At 42.1% G+C, this 16916-nt stretch overlaps 1 protein-coding gene across 3 annotated transcripts in view; it reads right to left on the bottom strand.

Moving 5' to 3' along the window:
• TTC39B (tetratricopeptide repeat domain 39B) overlaps positions 1-16916 on the bottom strand; it is a 74945-nt gene that overhangs the window by 57745 nt on the left and 284 nt on the right. The gene's annotated exons all lie outside the window — the stretch shown is intronic.

The raw sequence follows: 16916 nt of genomic DNA, 5'->3' as shown, positions 1-16916 counted from the left end.
ACTGTGAAGAAGAAAGAAAACAGGACTGGAAGATCCATCTGACAAACACCAGACTGCAACAAATCTGTGCTCTTTCTGAAGCTGGAGAATTCAAATTCTTCCCTCTCATGAGAGCAGATCTGTTCAGTAGCCTCATCTAGCCTTCCCACCTTCAATTCCATATTTCAGTGTTCCTGATGTGGATGATGAGGCAAAACCTGCTAGTTTTCATCTAGGCTGCCTTACACACTGTTACAGTGGAACACTTGAAAAAATAATTTTAAAAAGCATTTTAGAACTGGAAGCAACAATAGCCAATGTAGCAAGGTGTCTAATCTACTGCTGAAAAATTTTAGTTTGCTGACTGAAAATTATTCTCCATAAACTGGAAAAGCAGTGAGAAGTGAGTAAGAAAGAAATTCCTTAAATCACTTGTGCCATACAAATGGTCCTGGATTGTAAAGAACAGAATATGGTTAATTTTACCCTCATCCCGCTTCCACATCACTTATGTTGCCAAGACGATATTTGACTGAACTGTCTGCAAAAGCAGTTATTTTATGGCAAACAAAAATATTTTACATTGCTGTTTCATTAATTATTTGGATTCCACAGCTTCTAATTTTGCCCTGTAAAACTTGTTCATCAGTAAGTATTTGCTATTAAACCAACTTTGCAAAAAATCTGAAATGCTTAGATGTCAATAACAGGTTTATTCAGAATGAAAGTGTGTTGGGTCAGCTGGTATAAGGTTAATTTTCACAGGAAGCTGGGAGGGGACACAACGGGACAGCTGACGCAAACTAGCCAAAGGGATATTCAATACATCTGAGGGTATGATTTGTATGAAACTGCGGAGCTGGCCAGAAAAGGAACTCTTGCTGCTGAGGGAAGTCACTGCTGTCTGGGGTACTCTTTGTTTGCTCCATGACAGGCAGTGTAATCATGTTTTGTGTGTAAAGTGCAGTCCAGGTTTTTGCTCTTCTGGGATCAGTGGCAATGGGGCCAGTGCTTGTGACTGCTGCCACAGGGATCGCTACTCAGGAGGGGGCTGCACATCGGTGTTGCTGCACAGTGAGTGATTGCATCCTGTATCGCTGCCTTCGTATATTCATTCATTGTTATTGTTTAGCTTTTCCATTTTGCTGTTCTGTTAAACTGTCTTCACCCCAATTAATGAGTTTTTCCTTTTGTTTTCTAACTTCGCCTCCCCACCCCACCAGGGCAGGGGAGGGGTGAGTGAGCAACACATGGTTCTAGTTGCAAACCAGGGTTAAACCACGACAGTGCTTTCTGGGAGCCAACATGGGGCAAGAAGGGTTGGGAAAACAAAAGATCAGGCAAGAGCTTGTTAAACCAAATTTGTTAGACACATTTATTACAGTAAAATAGTCACTGTTCACAATGCTGCTTTGTTTGCCCACACGGCTATGTTATCTAAACTCTTACACACACTAGGTATTCCCTGCTGTGCCATTTATCACCTCTACAAGAAGGACCAGGATCATCACATTGCTGTCCTGTGTAGTATCAACTTATGATATGATAAAGTCACTGGGCACACAGCTAAGCTGGTATTCATACACTGCATTGTTGTCATGTCCACACCTTGGACACCATCTCTCTGAATTTATTGCTAATCACACTCAATCTATGGGGAAAACTTACCCCCGTTTTTTCACCTCCCCTTTCTCCTTCAGGCCAGGTGCAACAGTTTTTGAGAATTTTGAACATCCTGGGGATGTTCAAACTAGCATGATTTTATTGCTATATCTCCTCAATGTGTCTCAGGTCATGCATAGGGTTATAAAAACATCTTTTAAGAGTATCACCCAAAGATCTACCCTGAGGCTGGATGGTCATAAGTGGCATGGCATGTGAGAGAATACAGGTACGTATCTAGAGAGCTTCCCACCTCCAAAGGTTTGGATATTAATTCCTGAACAACTACAGGAACCCAAAGAAGTGATAGAGTACTTCAAAGGCAAATGCTGTAGCTATTCCAAAGAGGTACAACTTAACACATTGTGCTGGGCTCCAGTCAGTGTCTACCAAACACTGCTGTGCTGCTTTGACCAAAATAGAATTAATTTTCTTCATGCAGTTAGAAACTCTTCTTTTTCATAGCTAGCATGGTCACTGTTTGGATTTAGCTTGAGAACAACAAGACAGCACCTCAGGACAGAATTAATGGTTTTCTTCAAGTAACTTTCCATTTTTTTTTAGTTGGAATGAACAAAATGTACGAACTCACTGTTATCTTAGCTGTGGTCTGGGGGACCGAGGTCTTTCTGGGCTTTCTGTCTGCACGTGTGAGGAAGCTACAAAGGAGGCATGGATGAGATGGACCTTGACTGACACCCAGGCTGACCAATGAGAATATTCCATACCATCAGGGTCATGCTTCATCTTTAACGTGAGTGGGGTTTTTCAGCTGGGGAAACCCATTTCAGTTCAGCTCTGTTCAGGCTGAGTTCTGTTCATGAGCTCCTTCAGTCTGGCCTTTTGCTACTCCAATGTTTTGCAGTTGGCGTCTGAGCTTTTCTGCTTTTTCGGTCTTTCTCTCTCTCACCCCACGATCGGCTGTTCAGGACCAGGGTGCTCTCTCTCTTCCCAGGCTGGTTGCTCAGCACAGACTAAGTTCATGAGGAATTGCACTGAGTATCTTTTATGTTTTATTTCCCTTTCATTTATATTAGTAGTAGTAGTATCTTAGTTTTATTTTGTTATTTTATTAAACTCTTTTATCTCAATCCATGAGTTATTCCCCGTCCTTCTGATTCTCTTCCTATTGGGAGGGGAAGGAGGGGTCACCAAGCAGCTACCATGATTTAGGTTGCTAGCTGGAGTTAAACTTCAACAACTGCTCAACATTATGCAGCATCCCCAGAGGGAATAGAGGGAAAACAGACCATCAGGCACTCCAGCTGAACCAAAAAAATTACCCATGTCTGTATTAGTCACCCCTATATGGAAGAAGAAATACACCAAAAAAATCAGTTTGCTTAGTGAAGGATGATACGATAACAAGAACAGAAGGAAGAGGTAGAACCAGAGACAATCCCAATCCCCAAGTGAGGTGTGAGATATGCAAAAAGATTTCAGCTGCCATCCCAGCAACACAACTGTTGCCCAGCTGCTCTGCTGCTGGGATAACAGGGCCAGTAGTTTGGAATTAGAGGGTAGGGCAACCAAGCAGCTGGAGTCCCTATCTAGGGAAGGAGGCATTGACAAATTGATCGGGAAAAAGACACAAGCTCTCAGCCTCTGGAGGCAACTTCTGTTAGGTGTGATGGAAAGGTTTTTTAAGGAAGATTTTATAGGTGATTTATAGTGATCCGACTAGTGAGCTACCACCCACAGATCCAGGTAAGTCCAGTGTAGACAACCCATGTGCTGGAAGTTTCTGCAGAGTACACCATCATTGTGTGCCAACTGATTGGTAATAATGTCCTGGAGAAAAGGTGAGGGACAAACTGTGAATGAATTGGCTGGCCAACTCTGGCAACATGAAGAAGTCTCTCTTCCTCTCTACAGGCCTGCATCTCAGCTGTGGAGAAACTGTCAGATATGCTAGCTGAGAAACGGTCCAGAGAGTTCCAGTAATGCAAGGATAACTTTGTGCTGCCCACCAGTACAGACAAGAAAGTATATCAAACAGGGTACTCTGTGTTTTTTCCTGAGGGACCATGGAGAAGACCTGAGGAAGTGGGATGGAAAACCTACGTTGACCCTAGAGGCATGGGTATGTGAGTTGCAAGGAAAAACAATCAAAAGAGAGGATTCTGCCAGGAAAAATGACACTCTAGTTTCTAGTGGGCAGTTCCCCACGTCGGGTAGAAGGGCTTCTGATCCTCTTGTAGAAACTTCTAATTCGTACTTAAAAGAACTGAATAACACAAATCCATTTGTCGATGCCTACTAGAGGGGCCCTGCCTCCAGCAAGGCAGAGAAAGGACAGCCATGTAGATTTGGATTGGCAAAGGTAAATTATTTCCAATTCAGTGGGCACATGATACCTCAGGTCACCAAGGAAGAGATGGAACATATAGATGGGCTCATGATTGAGGGGTAGACTTAACTACAAATGTTATTGCACAGGTTATTTCTGAATGGGTGACATGCACTGCAATCAAACAAGGCTAACAGTTAAAATCTGTACAGTTTGGCGGGCAATGGCTAAAATATAAATACAGGGAGGCCTGGCAGATTTACTATATTACAATCCCACCCCCCTCCCCCCCAAGGCAAGCACTATGTGCTTCCAATGGTGGAAGCAACCACCAGATGGCTGGAAACATACACCATGCCCCATGCCACTGCCTGGAAAGCTATCCTGGGCCTTGAAAAGCAAGTCCTGTGGCAACATGGCGGCCCAGAAAGAATTGAGTCAGACAACAGGACACATTTCCAAAACAACTTCATAGACACCTGGGCCAAAGCACATGGCATTGAGTGGCTATATCACATCCCCACCATGTACCAGCCACCAGCAAAAAATCAAATGGTACAATGGACTGTTAAAGACTACACTGAGAGCAATGGGTGGTGGAACCTTCAGGAACTGGGATTCACATTTAGCAAAAGCCACCTGGTTAGTTAACATCCGGGATCTACCAGTTGAGCTGGCCCCGCTCAATCAAAACTTCTACATACTGTAGAAGGGGATAAAGTCCCTGCAGTGCACATGAACACATCAGGGAAAATAGTCTGGGTTACTTCTGCTTTGGCCGAGGCAAACCCATCTGTGGGGCTGCTTTTGCTCAAGGACCTGGGTGCACGAGTTTTATCTTTTGTTTCCATATTCTCCTCCCCATCACACCAGAGCTGGGGAGGCGTGAGTAGCACATGGTTTTAAGTTGTCTGTCGGGGTTAAACCACAACACAAAGACACAGAAATCATCCTTCCCTCTACCAAATACATACTTTTTAGTAGGAGTGCTATTATCTGCAACTGAACAGAGCTGTTAGCCCAGCTGATCAACATTAGGGACAGCAAGAAACTACAACCAACTAATACTCAAGAACAGGGGCTAAAGAACTATGAGGTAAAACAAAAAGCATTGAGAATGTAGTAAAAAAAATATATCTAGTGCTGGAATGGATTATAAATCAAGACCATTTCAAATGTTTTAAGCCACTTGTCAAAACGTGGTAGGAAAGAGAAGTAAGAATAGTTCTGCCCTTCAAGCAATGTGGAAACATGCATATTTCTTGAAAGGTAAGGCTTAATCTCACAGTAAACAAGCTTGGGAAGTCAAAAAAGACTCTAAATTGTATATTTTAAAAACAGCAACAACAACCCCACAACTTTTCTCTGGTTTTGTAAAAGCTATTAATCAATTTTAGAGTCATCCTGAACTGAGGACCATCTTTTCAAAATACTTAGCTGTCACAAGAAATCAATCACTGATTTTCTCCCAATTCCAGTGCACAAAGAGAAACAAATGCCCTCACTTTCACTAGATGAAAGGGTATAAACTATACTTTGATGGCATAACACTTGATGCCATGGCTGCAGGCTTTTTAACTCTTCTAATATAAACTTTTTCAAGACAACTGCTGTCTTATCTACCATGAAGAATTTCATCGCTTACGCAAGAACACTTTCTAAAGATCTCATTTAAATGCAACTTTGGTCATCATAATTCCAGACTTTCTCATCTCATTCACACAACAATGTGTTTTATGTGTTTAAAATTTAAAAAAAAAAAAAAAAAGGGCACACACAGATTAATTCAACCAGGATGAAGGCAAGAACTGCTCGAGTCACAGCTATACTGCAATCTGCTGTAAAAGAGGACTGCGTGATCAGCACAAAGGAGTGCTGTTGCCAGAGCATCCATGTACTTCAGAGACAGGTTCTGTTACTGTTGCTTTGTGTTTGGTACAATCAGAAGCTGTAAAGAACAAGACTCAAATAATTTCTTTTCAAATAATAACAATAATAATAATAAGCTTGCAGTTTTATCTTAGTGTCATGACACACCATCAGCACATCTGAACAGAACATGAGGTCTCTGAAGTATAACACAAACAGTGCTTGTACCGTGAAGACAGCCACCTCTAAAACCGCAAGTAAGAGGAGTACCAGTGCTTTCCCTCAGTTTCTCATTAGATAAAATTTTGGAACTGTATCAGAATTACCAATATTATGTTCTCATCATCAGAAGAGCTAGCATCCAGATCTGTCAGTTCTGGGTATAAAAGGTTTGTCACTGGTTGGTGGCTCACTGCTTCCACAGATTTCTAAAGCTACCAAAAAAAATCCTAGTTATGTAACAGGTTCACAGTGCCCTTGCTACACACTTATCCAGTCAAAAACATCACCTCTTACAAATCACAGTTCCCCTGGAGGGATATTTTGACAGTGTTCCAGAACACTTACCAATTACAATGTAATCAAGAACTCTAAATAAGTCTCATTACAGAGGCACCACCTTGGAACTGCAGATATTAATACTTTTCAGAGATGACCCCAAGCTGGGGAACAAACATGTTTACCTCATTAAAGAAGATTCAGTGCCAGCCTTGCCTAAAACTAATAAAAAAACCACATGGACATAAATACGAGTATCCTGGGTATTAACCTCCCCTTGTGTCCCTCAGGTTAAATATCTTCTTGACTACACAGCTGGCTATTCATTTGTACAGACCACAACAGCAGTTGCTGCATATTTAGCACCATGAAGTTCTATTTTATAGTGAAAAGCAATTTAAGTGATTTTTCTTAACTGGTGCATCTCCTTTAAAAGAAGGTTTTGCTGCAATAACAGTAATTCCAACAATTTTATTTACGATTATGTTGTTCTCATTACAGAACTTGAAAGTCCCTACAGATATATTCTAATCCACCAGCAGCACTAACTGCAATAACAAAACAGCAGAGCTTTAGGAGTCAACATTATCTACAGTTAGAAGTGTCTGTAATACAGTATTAAAGCAATGACTTTTATCCAGAGCACACCTTCTCTCCTCAGTGCAGCCCACTTTCCATCTCCCCTAGAAACAATTAGATTTTTGTCATTAATAGAAAAGCATCCTCTTAAGGAAAGAGCAACTTAACTTTGTTACTAGTGTAAAATCAACTAATTATAATATTAGCAGATTTATACATGTGTTCTAGAGAGTTTTTTGGATTTCCACCAGAAGAAAGTGAGACAAACACCTAACACAGAAATACAGTGTCACGTTAAACTACACTAAGCAGAATCAGATCTTGAACTAACCAGGCAGTATGCTGAAGTGTTAGCTCTTCCTATGCTACTTACAGGCAAGCACAAACAGAACACATTATCCTCTGAAGTTACGAGGCTCTTACCAAAAAAAAAAATCACAAGTAACACACGCCTTCAAATGTCATTAATGTAAGAGTTATTAATGTGCCCCTTAAGTTTTGTTAATGTGTCAAGTGCCTGTGGCTTTCCTTCTTCCATCAAGACTGCTCCTACTGTAATTCTTCACCCAGTCTATCCCAAGCAGAGCACAGTCTTCCTCAGGCACAGCAGGACAGCTGCAGGATCCAGAAAAGAGACACCAAATAGACCACACAGGCGCACTGAACGCAGCGTGCATTTCCCCATACAGAAGTCATATCATTTACTTATGCACTGAAGCTTGTCAGGAAAGCGCAGTTTCCCCCCCGCCACATGCGCACTCGCTGTACAGCTTACTGATGTCATGAGGAATTTATAGCCTTTGGAAGTTCTAGCTGCAGTGTAATAACAAGGAAAGAGTAAATACACAGTTGTTACCAGATTCGTCATTTCTTCTGCCTGAAGGGTCACCTTACCACAAATGCAAGGTTACAGTCTGTCAATGCCTCAAGGCAACTGCTCATGTATACACACTTCCTCCTCCTCCTCCCGAGAGGGTTAACGGCCTCTTTTGGGGCTTTACATTGCAGAGGGTTATAGGTCTGTTTCGGGGCATTGCATTGCGTACTTACAGGCGATCAGAGCACTGCCATTCCGCCGCAGCAAGTGTCCAGTGAACAGGCGGTCACGCCTCACACCGTGCAAAAGGAAACCCCACATGACCACGCAGCCCAATCTAAAGCAGTGAACCCCTGCACAACACAGCCTCCTGTCAGCACCCGCAGACACAGAAACAGAAAAGCAAAACCTGTTAACAAAAGGCATAGAGTACGTCTTAACTATGGAAGGAGAAGTATCAGCTGGAAAATTAATCCAGGCTGCTAAGGATCTATTTATGTCACCAACTGTCTCTGCTCGTTGCTGGTATCCATATCCATTTTCACTATAGCCCATGGTCATTACACACTAAACTGTTGTTACTAATTTGTGGAGGCTGTTGCAAAATTTTTTGAAATCTCATGTGACTTTTTTATTATTCCTTTCTAAAGGGTGAGAATTTGAAGTAGAAAAGATACAATTTAGGCCAATATCTGCAACTATTAAAACCTAAGTTCAGCAGCTTCCAGAACTCACCTACATAATCTAAAGAGACTAACTGCTACTGTAAGCTATGATTTCCACAGAGACAAAACACAAAACCCACATGAAGTTTACCTTCCCAGTGTAAAACTGCATGGTCTATTGCTCCTACAGCACAGACCAAAGCTAAAACAAACACATAACTTTGTGGGTTACTGCAGCCAAAGACAGGAGGAGTACGCTTCAGGGACAACTGAGAAAACAAGCCCTATATCCTGACCATACACAACATCCCATGGTTGCAACTCTTAAACCATTTAGAGGAGCCCCTTCCTACTACCCAACCTCTAGTCCTAGTCCCTGTGCTCTTTTTTCACTACTCCTTCAGTTGTGCCAGCACAGTCACCTTCCATGACACACCTGTAAGCTGAATGACTCTGTTGACTCAGCAGAAAATCCCAACAGCGGGGCACCATGGACACAGAGCTGTGCAGTCTCCCCAGGAACCACTTGCCTACTTTCCCTCAGAGACACAAACATCCTCCTCTCCACACAGGCACATCGCTGCTTATAGCTGCACGCTCGCTTCTCGACTACTCCAATGTACAACTCACAGCCAGTGTTAATTCAGAAAGCAGTCAAAAGGAGTCTTCCACGGTGGAACACTGAACTGTAGAAGAGAACAAATAAAGAGTATGACTTGCAGGAGTATCCTTCTGCCTGGGACCTGATTTGTGACATTCACATTCTCTATACCCTAGTTTCCAGTTCACAAAGAATTACAAAACTGGGACAACTTGCATTTACTTTGCACTTCCACTACAAATGTGTCACTTAACCAAATCAAATCGAAGATAAAACCCCCACCATTCAAGTAAGTGAAATAAACTTTCAAAGAGCCCACCGTAATACATATATATATGTTTGGGTTTTTTTTACTTGGACCTTAACATTCCTTACTGAGAAACACATTCACTCTGAAAATTAACTATGCAACTTGTGCCCATGCCTTGTACCCATCATGACTTGAATTTACATAGTTCACATTTAGCAGAAGTCACAGTATGTCAGCAAAGTGTCAGACTAATGATTCCATCTTCTAGAAGTGCCTGGCCATGAGCTACCCCGTATTTTCCACTGATAGAGGGAGCTATAGCCATATATAGCTCTTTAATTCAAATTACATTAAAAGACACAGACACTGAGCTGCTCCTGAATCTCTTTCCCAAGCTTTTAAAGAGACTTTGCTTAAGCTCAGTAGAACGCAGCTTAACAGAGCCAGCCACTTCAGTGGTGTCAAGTAGCAGTACACAGGCAGATAAGTTTAACAGGATTTTCCAGAGTTGCACATGTTTTTCACGCTAAGATTCTCCATCTGGACAAGGCACAGATTTAGATATTCTTTAATACTATGTTTAAGCCACTGACTCTTACCTTAAAAGTTCTTCCTCTTGTCCAAGTCAAACACTTAAATTTAGATAAACTGCTTTGTCTCCAAAGTTCAATTCTTATGCTGCTCATACTTCCCTTGACAAATAACATCACGATTAACATAATTAACTTCTTACAAAGATGTAAGGATATAATAGCATAATAATTGGATAAAAACGGCTCAAACACCCCCACCATCACCGTTCTCCCTCAACATAGTTTAATAGGATTACTTTTCAAAACATTTTTCTTGCTATGAAGGCCCTAACAAACTGTACTTAATAAAGTATTAGTTATGCCACAGTTTATTAAAAAAGAATTCAAGAAGCACTTAAGCTTCGCATCACATACTATGACACTTTTCAAAGCCGCCATTTGCAACTGTTTTCATGACAAATGGGCAAGTTTAGCTAGTTGCCCCGCTGGATTGGGTATCGACAGTCCAAAGGCAGTGAACCCAGATAAAACATCATCTTCCTATGCCATTATTTCTCTATGAAAATAAAAGCCAGTATGACATATTCTACCTTTATAATCACACTTCCCTAAACTAAAACTAATAGGAGTATTTCTTCTTTCTTCTGGCTACCCACTGCTAGTTACAGCCAAATATTACTACTCACTAAATACTACGCTTAGAACAACCAGTACTGCCAATCCAATAGCTACCAGACACAGAAATTACTGTTTTCAGAAACAAGTTTCCTCCAGATCTCCCTGTTTTGGTGACAGACTGTCCTTGTACATTCTCCAATAAGAGGATTTCTGGAGAGCAAGACTGCACACGATGTTTGCTCCTGGGGATGAGAAGAAATGGAAGCAGCGCCGCACACCCAAACACTGGCTTGCAAATTTTATCTAATACTCTATTGCACAGTGAAGGCACCAGAGAAGTCAAATAAAAACACAATACATTCACCACCTCATAACAAAAAAAAAAAAAAAAAAAATCACTGCTATGAAGGTCTGAGTTATTAGATTATCTTGCCTTACTATGTGATAACAGCATTGCTTCTTTACTCCAGAATAAGATGACAGGCAAGGCTTCGCTTGCTTGATAAGAAGCTCTTGTTTTCAGCACCTGGTGTTTGGGCATAAGTCCACAGGTCTGTGATATCTACTTAATATTTACTTAGCTGAAATGTTTTTTGAACATGAAAGGGCTTAGAGAAGCAGAAGCAGCAATTTTTAGCACTCACACACAAAAGTCTCACATTTCTGACCATCCACGCAGTCACCTGGCCACCTATGGCACAAAGGTCTTGGACATGTACAGGCTTTAACCAGAACACACATTCACAGCAGCACAGATCCACCTCTAAAAGCTGATTTTCACGTCTTTGGTTGCAAGAGCAGTGACCCACCATTTCTGCGCCCTCAAGTATAATACCATTTTTATTAATCCAGAAGAAACAGTATGTGTGAAAATTGCTGCCTGCCAGATGGATGTGGCCTGTCAGGCTGTATTCCTGCCAGCCTGTTGCCAGCAACTATGACCTTATCTCTACCTTCTGTGCTGGTGCCACACAGGAAGAGAAACACCTATGACTTACTCGAAACTTACCTTGCTACCACAAGTCCCTTTGGTTAGATAAGCTGCAGCAGACTTACTTAACAAGACAGGAGGCATAGGACCATAAATGTTTATCAGCTACTCATAAGTTGAGTCATCCTGGTCCATGCGGCTACATAACACACAGCCTACCGAGAAGTAATTAAGTTCCTCTTCTCTTTCAACACGCAACCTCTTTGCCAAGAGATGGGCCCATCAAGAGCTTTTATGCAAGCCAAGTCATTGACCTCCAGCAGTTTCAACAAGTCCATCGGGCCTAGAGGATTTTCCAAGCATACTGGCACTGAAGTGTCCATACAGGAAGAACATGTATTGCAGAACCAAACATACTTCGAGAAAGTCACAATTCTCACATAGATTTACTGGAAGTACAAGAAGTAACCTATTTCATTTTAAGCTTATGTATGAAGTAGAACTGTCTTTCCATACAGTGGATGGCATACTTTTGGCTGCAATTGCCCAGACAGCTATACCTGCAAGGACAGTAACTTCCACTGCTCAAAGGAAAGGCTTCATTAAAAGATATTAGATACTGCTTTCCACAACAGAATCGCAGCTCAATATTCAAAGAAAAGCCAAAACCTTAATAAAAAGCTGGCTCTCCTCCTTTGTTCTACTTTTTTCCATCTATATACAAAATAAATACCACCACCCCACCCAAAAAAAAAAAAAAAATCCTCACCACATTAAAAAGCACAGGAAAGAGATGTAAAGGCAAATTATAACAGACAAACAAATTCACTTCATAGGTACTCAGCTCTCACAGACATCTGTCAGCTTTGCTTCCCTACGAGGCAGCTGGCGCTTTCCACAGTGACCCCACCTTTTCTCATATTCCCCGGATCTTTTATCTCTCACTTTGAGGAGGAACAGCATGCTGTCTAACCAAAGTGAACATTAAATAAGAATGTTTAGCTGGAACACATTACATATGCTTCCTTTTGCCTTCCAGGAAACCAATAAAGACTTAAGCCACACTTCTTTTTATCTACCCAGTTTTCAAATTCAGTCAGAGTCAACCAAGGAGCTCAAATGGATGGATGAAGCAAACTCTAGGGAGCCCAAAAAGAAACACAAAAATGTGAAAAATAAAAATCTCATAACAATATAGGTAGTATAAAATTGGAGTACACAGTACACCTCCTTACCTTGAACAGGTGGTCAAAAGGAAAAATAATACCTCTCAACAGGTAACCCCACGGATAAAATGAAGTTTTATTTGAAATTAAGAACCTTGGAAGCTTGGAAGCAGAGACAGCAATCAAATTTTATTTAAAAAAAAAAAAAATTACTAGTCATGCTGAATTTTCTTGTGGTCCTTTTCTTGTTTGTGCTGCTGGAATAGCTTGCCTCTCAGATGTAGATGTCCTCTAACAGTAGGAGAGGCCAAAACAGAAGAGAGAACAGATGAGCTATGTGCCAAAGCCAACACTTTGCAATAAGCTGACAAAAGGAGTTCAGATTCTATGTTCTTCAGTTGAACAAGATCTACTTCTCAGAGACAAAACCATACAAATCAGATAAGTATGTCTCAAGCATAATCATCCTTCATGAAAGTGCCCTCGCTACCCCTTTCCAACTCCATAATCCCAACACCTTATTCACTTTTTAAGGTGAAAAAGGTGCCACAGAGACTAGCTAGCTCCAGCTTCAGAAAGTCTCCAGAGGAGTGCAGCTACCACTGTTTCCCACCACCAAGACTCTTCTTGCAGGCTGGAATTACCAAACAAGAGTGGTGAAGAGTCCTCAGCACAAACATGAGAGAGAGAACAGTTGGTGCTGTAGGGTTCTATAATTTATTCTGAAGTATATTATTATATTAAGCTACTGATGGAGAGAAGCACAACAATAGCAAGTTCTTTGATCCTAAGTGCAGCAGCTGCTGCAGCAGTGGATGAAAAGCTTGAGTACTTAAACAGAGTAGCAATCAGTACTAAACATCTTTTGAGTTAGAGACAATGCTGGTTTCATTTTGAAATTAGCTCTGAAGATAAACTGTTCAGGATGATAAAGCCACCCTGTACTGTGTCTGTCCCTGCTTCAGCAGTTCAAGAGAGTACAGGGTACATCATCAGACCTTCATTACCTAAATTTTCCTTAGTAGGTTAGTTTAGAGCTGAGGCACAGATTAGCTGAATTGGCCAAGCTGTCTTTAATACAAGCCTTGGAGTTAACCACAGCAAGGGCACCAAATCACTTTCAGATCTGTGTATAATCCTTAGCCTGGCTGACTGTGGCCACATAAGGCATTTTTTTTTAGCTTCCAGATACTTCTTGATCGTGATCCTTTCTGTCTGACCACAACCCTCACATGCACAAACACCAAGGTTGGGTTTGTTGGTTGTTTATTTTTTTAATGGATAGGGAATCCCCAAGTAACCAATTAAGCTGGCTTTAAGACTTTGAAAAACCAGGGCAGCACAGAGTGAACTTAATGGGAAGCAGATCTGACCCACTATTTTAAGTAATCTTTAGACGGGGGGGGGGGGAGAGGGCTTAAAGTTTTGCCTGAAGACTCTGCAGTGGCTGGGAGTGCTATTTTGCCCTTAAAGTTAAGCATAACTATTCTAGATTTGCAACCTGTTCCAAAAGAATACTCACATAAGTACTTTGAGTAGGTGAATTCAGTGTCATATAGTGGTTTAAGTGCCAATGGCATATCACCCTGTGAGTTCACAGCTGGGCACTTTCACTTTGATCATGTAGTATCCAGGGAACTGCTTCCTAGCAGAGGATGACCACATGCACTCTAACACCCAGGAAGCAACACTATACACGAAAATTTCAAGTTTAACACACACTTGTTTTCCCAGATGAGCATACCCATAACACTTTGTCATCAATACAGCCTCTTAGGCTTAGGTCTCCAGTTCCTGTTGGAGTTTGATTTTTAAAGAAGATAAACACTGGACCACTACACTTGGCATCAGCTGGGAAAAAAAAAACCCGAAGACTCATTTACAATTCATATCACTTCCTCACCATGCCCACTGGAAAGCCACAGCTGAAGTACAACGAGGCATAAATTAAAAAAAAAAAAAAAAAGATAGATAAACATGGTAACTGGCACTTCCTTGAGCTGCAAGAAGCATAAGGAAAACTACAAATTTAATGCATCAGGAACTACGGCAGGGGCAGCTACCTGCTACCACAAGCTTGGACTTCAGAAGCAAAGTTTTGGTGGTCAATGTCCTGTTAAGCAGGAACCAACTTCAAGGTTTAACATAACAAACTCTTCTTCAAAGTCTGGGAGATGAGCAAGCATTCGCAAGTCCCTGCAAAGCAAAATTCTGTGCTAAAAGCTATGTTTGTATGATACTAAGCATGTGCACTCAAATCATGAAGTAGAGTTCCCATGTGCCACGTTCCATATTAACAACACTATTTAGATGCATGTAGCTCTTAAGAACAAAGCTAATCGTAACATTCCCCAGCTTCAGTCTCCTAACATCATAACTGTTGCAAACACTTAAAAAAAAAAAAAAAAAGAACATACACACAAAACCCACTAAGACAGTAAAAAACAACTATCTCATGCCTAAAGTGCTGGAATCACATTAAGCTTATTTGTAATGAGATTGTGTAAGGAAAGGCAGCATACAGTGGCCTAGACGACTTCTGTTACAGACACTGCAACTCTCCCCAAGACCAAGCCACTGTCTGTCCTCTCTTCCTGAACTCTGGGATCTCACCAGGAAAAATCTAAGCACTTACTCCATTACCAATTCTGGTCTTTTTCAGACTTCCAGAGAATCATGCACAAGTCTCTGCAAAGACCATGAGGTCTTTCAAGATCACCTGGAGAAAGCTTTGCACTTTTTGCAGACTACTGGTCAAATAACCCTCTGTCAGGTGCTTTTATGCCTACCTTTCTATTTGTTTGCATGGCAGCTTTTTTCCCTCCAATACAATATTCACACTTAACAGCAAACTCTGTGAAAAATATTCTTCCCTATTGCTCACACAGGGCAGCTGGGCTACAACTAAGTTACTAAATACCTGTTTTAACAACTGTGAATTCCAACCACTTGCTTACTGAAAGCAGCAAGCGTTGGTTAATAACTTGTTCTCACTGGTACTATTCCTATTAGAAACAAAAACTCAGATTCACAGAGATCACTCCATGATTTTGCAGTGATTCACTGCATATAGAATGAGATTTAAGCACTTCACATCCTCTTCACATTATGCCTCCAGACTATAACCTTGGGAAGTAGCAACTTTTATGGCATGCTCTGACATATAGTCTAGTAAATATCCCCACCTTCCAACCAATAAAAAGAAGATGATTTTTATTATCTCTTCCATGAACGGCTTCTACAACTGCCAAATACAAAGCATGAAGATTCATCCAAATGACACAGCATACCAAGTCCTACACATACATTTGTCAGTTGCCCTGCTATATGAAGCACTGCCTCACCTTAGAAATGAGGCACCAGTCACAGGCCTGTTGGCAAAATTCATCCTAACAAGGTTCTAAAAAAATCAAAAACAAATCCTAAACAACTACTGTGTAATCAAATGACTCATAAGTTTTCTTCAGCAAGGTTTGGCCAGAGGTATGCCGTATAAACCTTTTTGAAGAAGCCACTTAAAGCAGGCAATGCTTAAAATTATTCGATTTAGACTGTACAGTCAGAAATCAAGTCAACATTCTGCTGGGCTTCAGACTCGTGCTGGGACTCTGATCTACTGTGTTCAAAAGCACCCTCCAGTTAAAACCGCTTCAGTTTTGCAGCACCCTTCTCAAAAGCTACTCTAGGAGATCCCTTACTCTCACCAGCTTCCTGAGGAGTGCTACCAATGATTCTGCTATTGCATTTTTCTGGACTGAGAGATATGAAGAACGTCTAAAAGTTCAGGTGATTGTTTTCAGGGACTTGCGTTTGGGCTGTTTAAAGGACCTTAAACCAAAACAACAGTAAAATGATACACTCCAGTTTATAACACTTCTTACACCAACGACAGTTCTGCCGGATCTCACTTCCCAGACACAGAACCTGCGGACGACCTGTGGGACACGGTGCCTACGAAGGAGAAACCGTACCCTGCCAGCCCACCCTGGCGGTAAAGTCTCTCTTTCCCTGCCATCCTCTCGCTCGCACACCCACTCGCAGTCGGCGGTGCAGCCGGACGCTCCACCGCGCAGCTGCCAGCGATGCTGCCCGCACACCTGCCCGCGGCGCCCGGACGGGGTCTGCGCGGGGGTCGCCGCCGGGAGAACCGCGCACTGGGGAAAGGGCGCAGCAAACTCGCACGAAACACCGGAGAAGCGCAGCTCTGACGCGGAGTTGGTTTGTTGTTTTTTGGTTTTGGGGTATTTAAAAAAAAAAAGGGAAGAAAAAGAGGAAAATAAAAGCGGACGACGGGTGGTGCGGGAAGGGGCTGCCCGCGGCCCCGCCACCGAGACAACTTCCCTCAACTCCCGGCGGCACCTTGTCGCCCGGCGGCCGGGCCGGCCCCGGGAGGAGGCGGCTGCCCGGCTGGCCGCCCGCCGGCCCCAGCGCGGCGGCAGGAGGCGGCGCGGGGCAGGT

The sequence above is a fragment of the Patagioenas fasciata genome, chromosome Z (genome assembly GCF_037038585.1).
Source record: "Patagioenas fasciata isolate bPatFas1 chromosome Z, bPatFas1.hap1, whole genome shotgun sequence".
NCBI classification, from domain to species: Eukaryota; Metazoa; Chordata; class Aves; order Columbiformes; family Columbidae; genus Patagioenas; species Patagioenas fasciata.
This window is presented reverse-complemented; position numbering and strand designations above follow the sequence as displayed.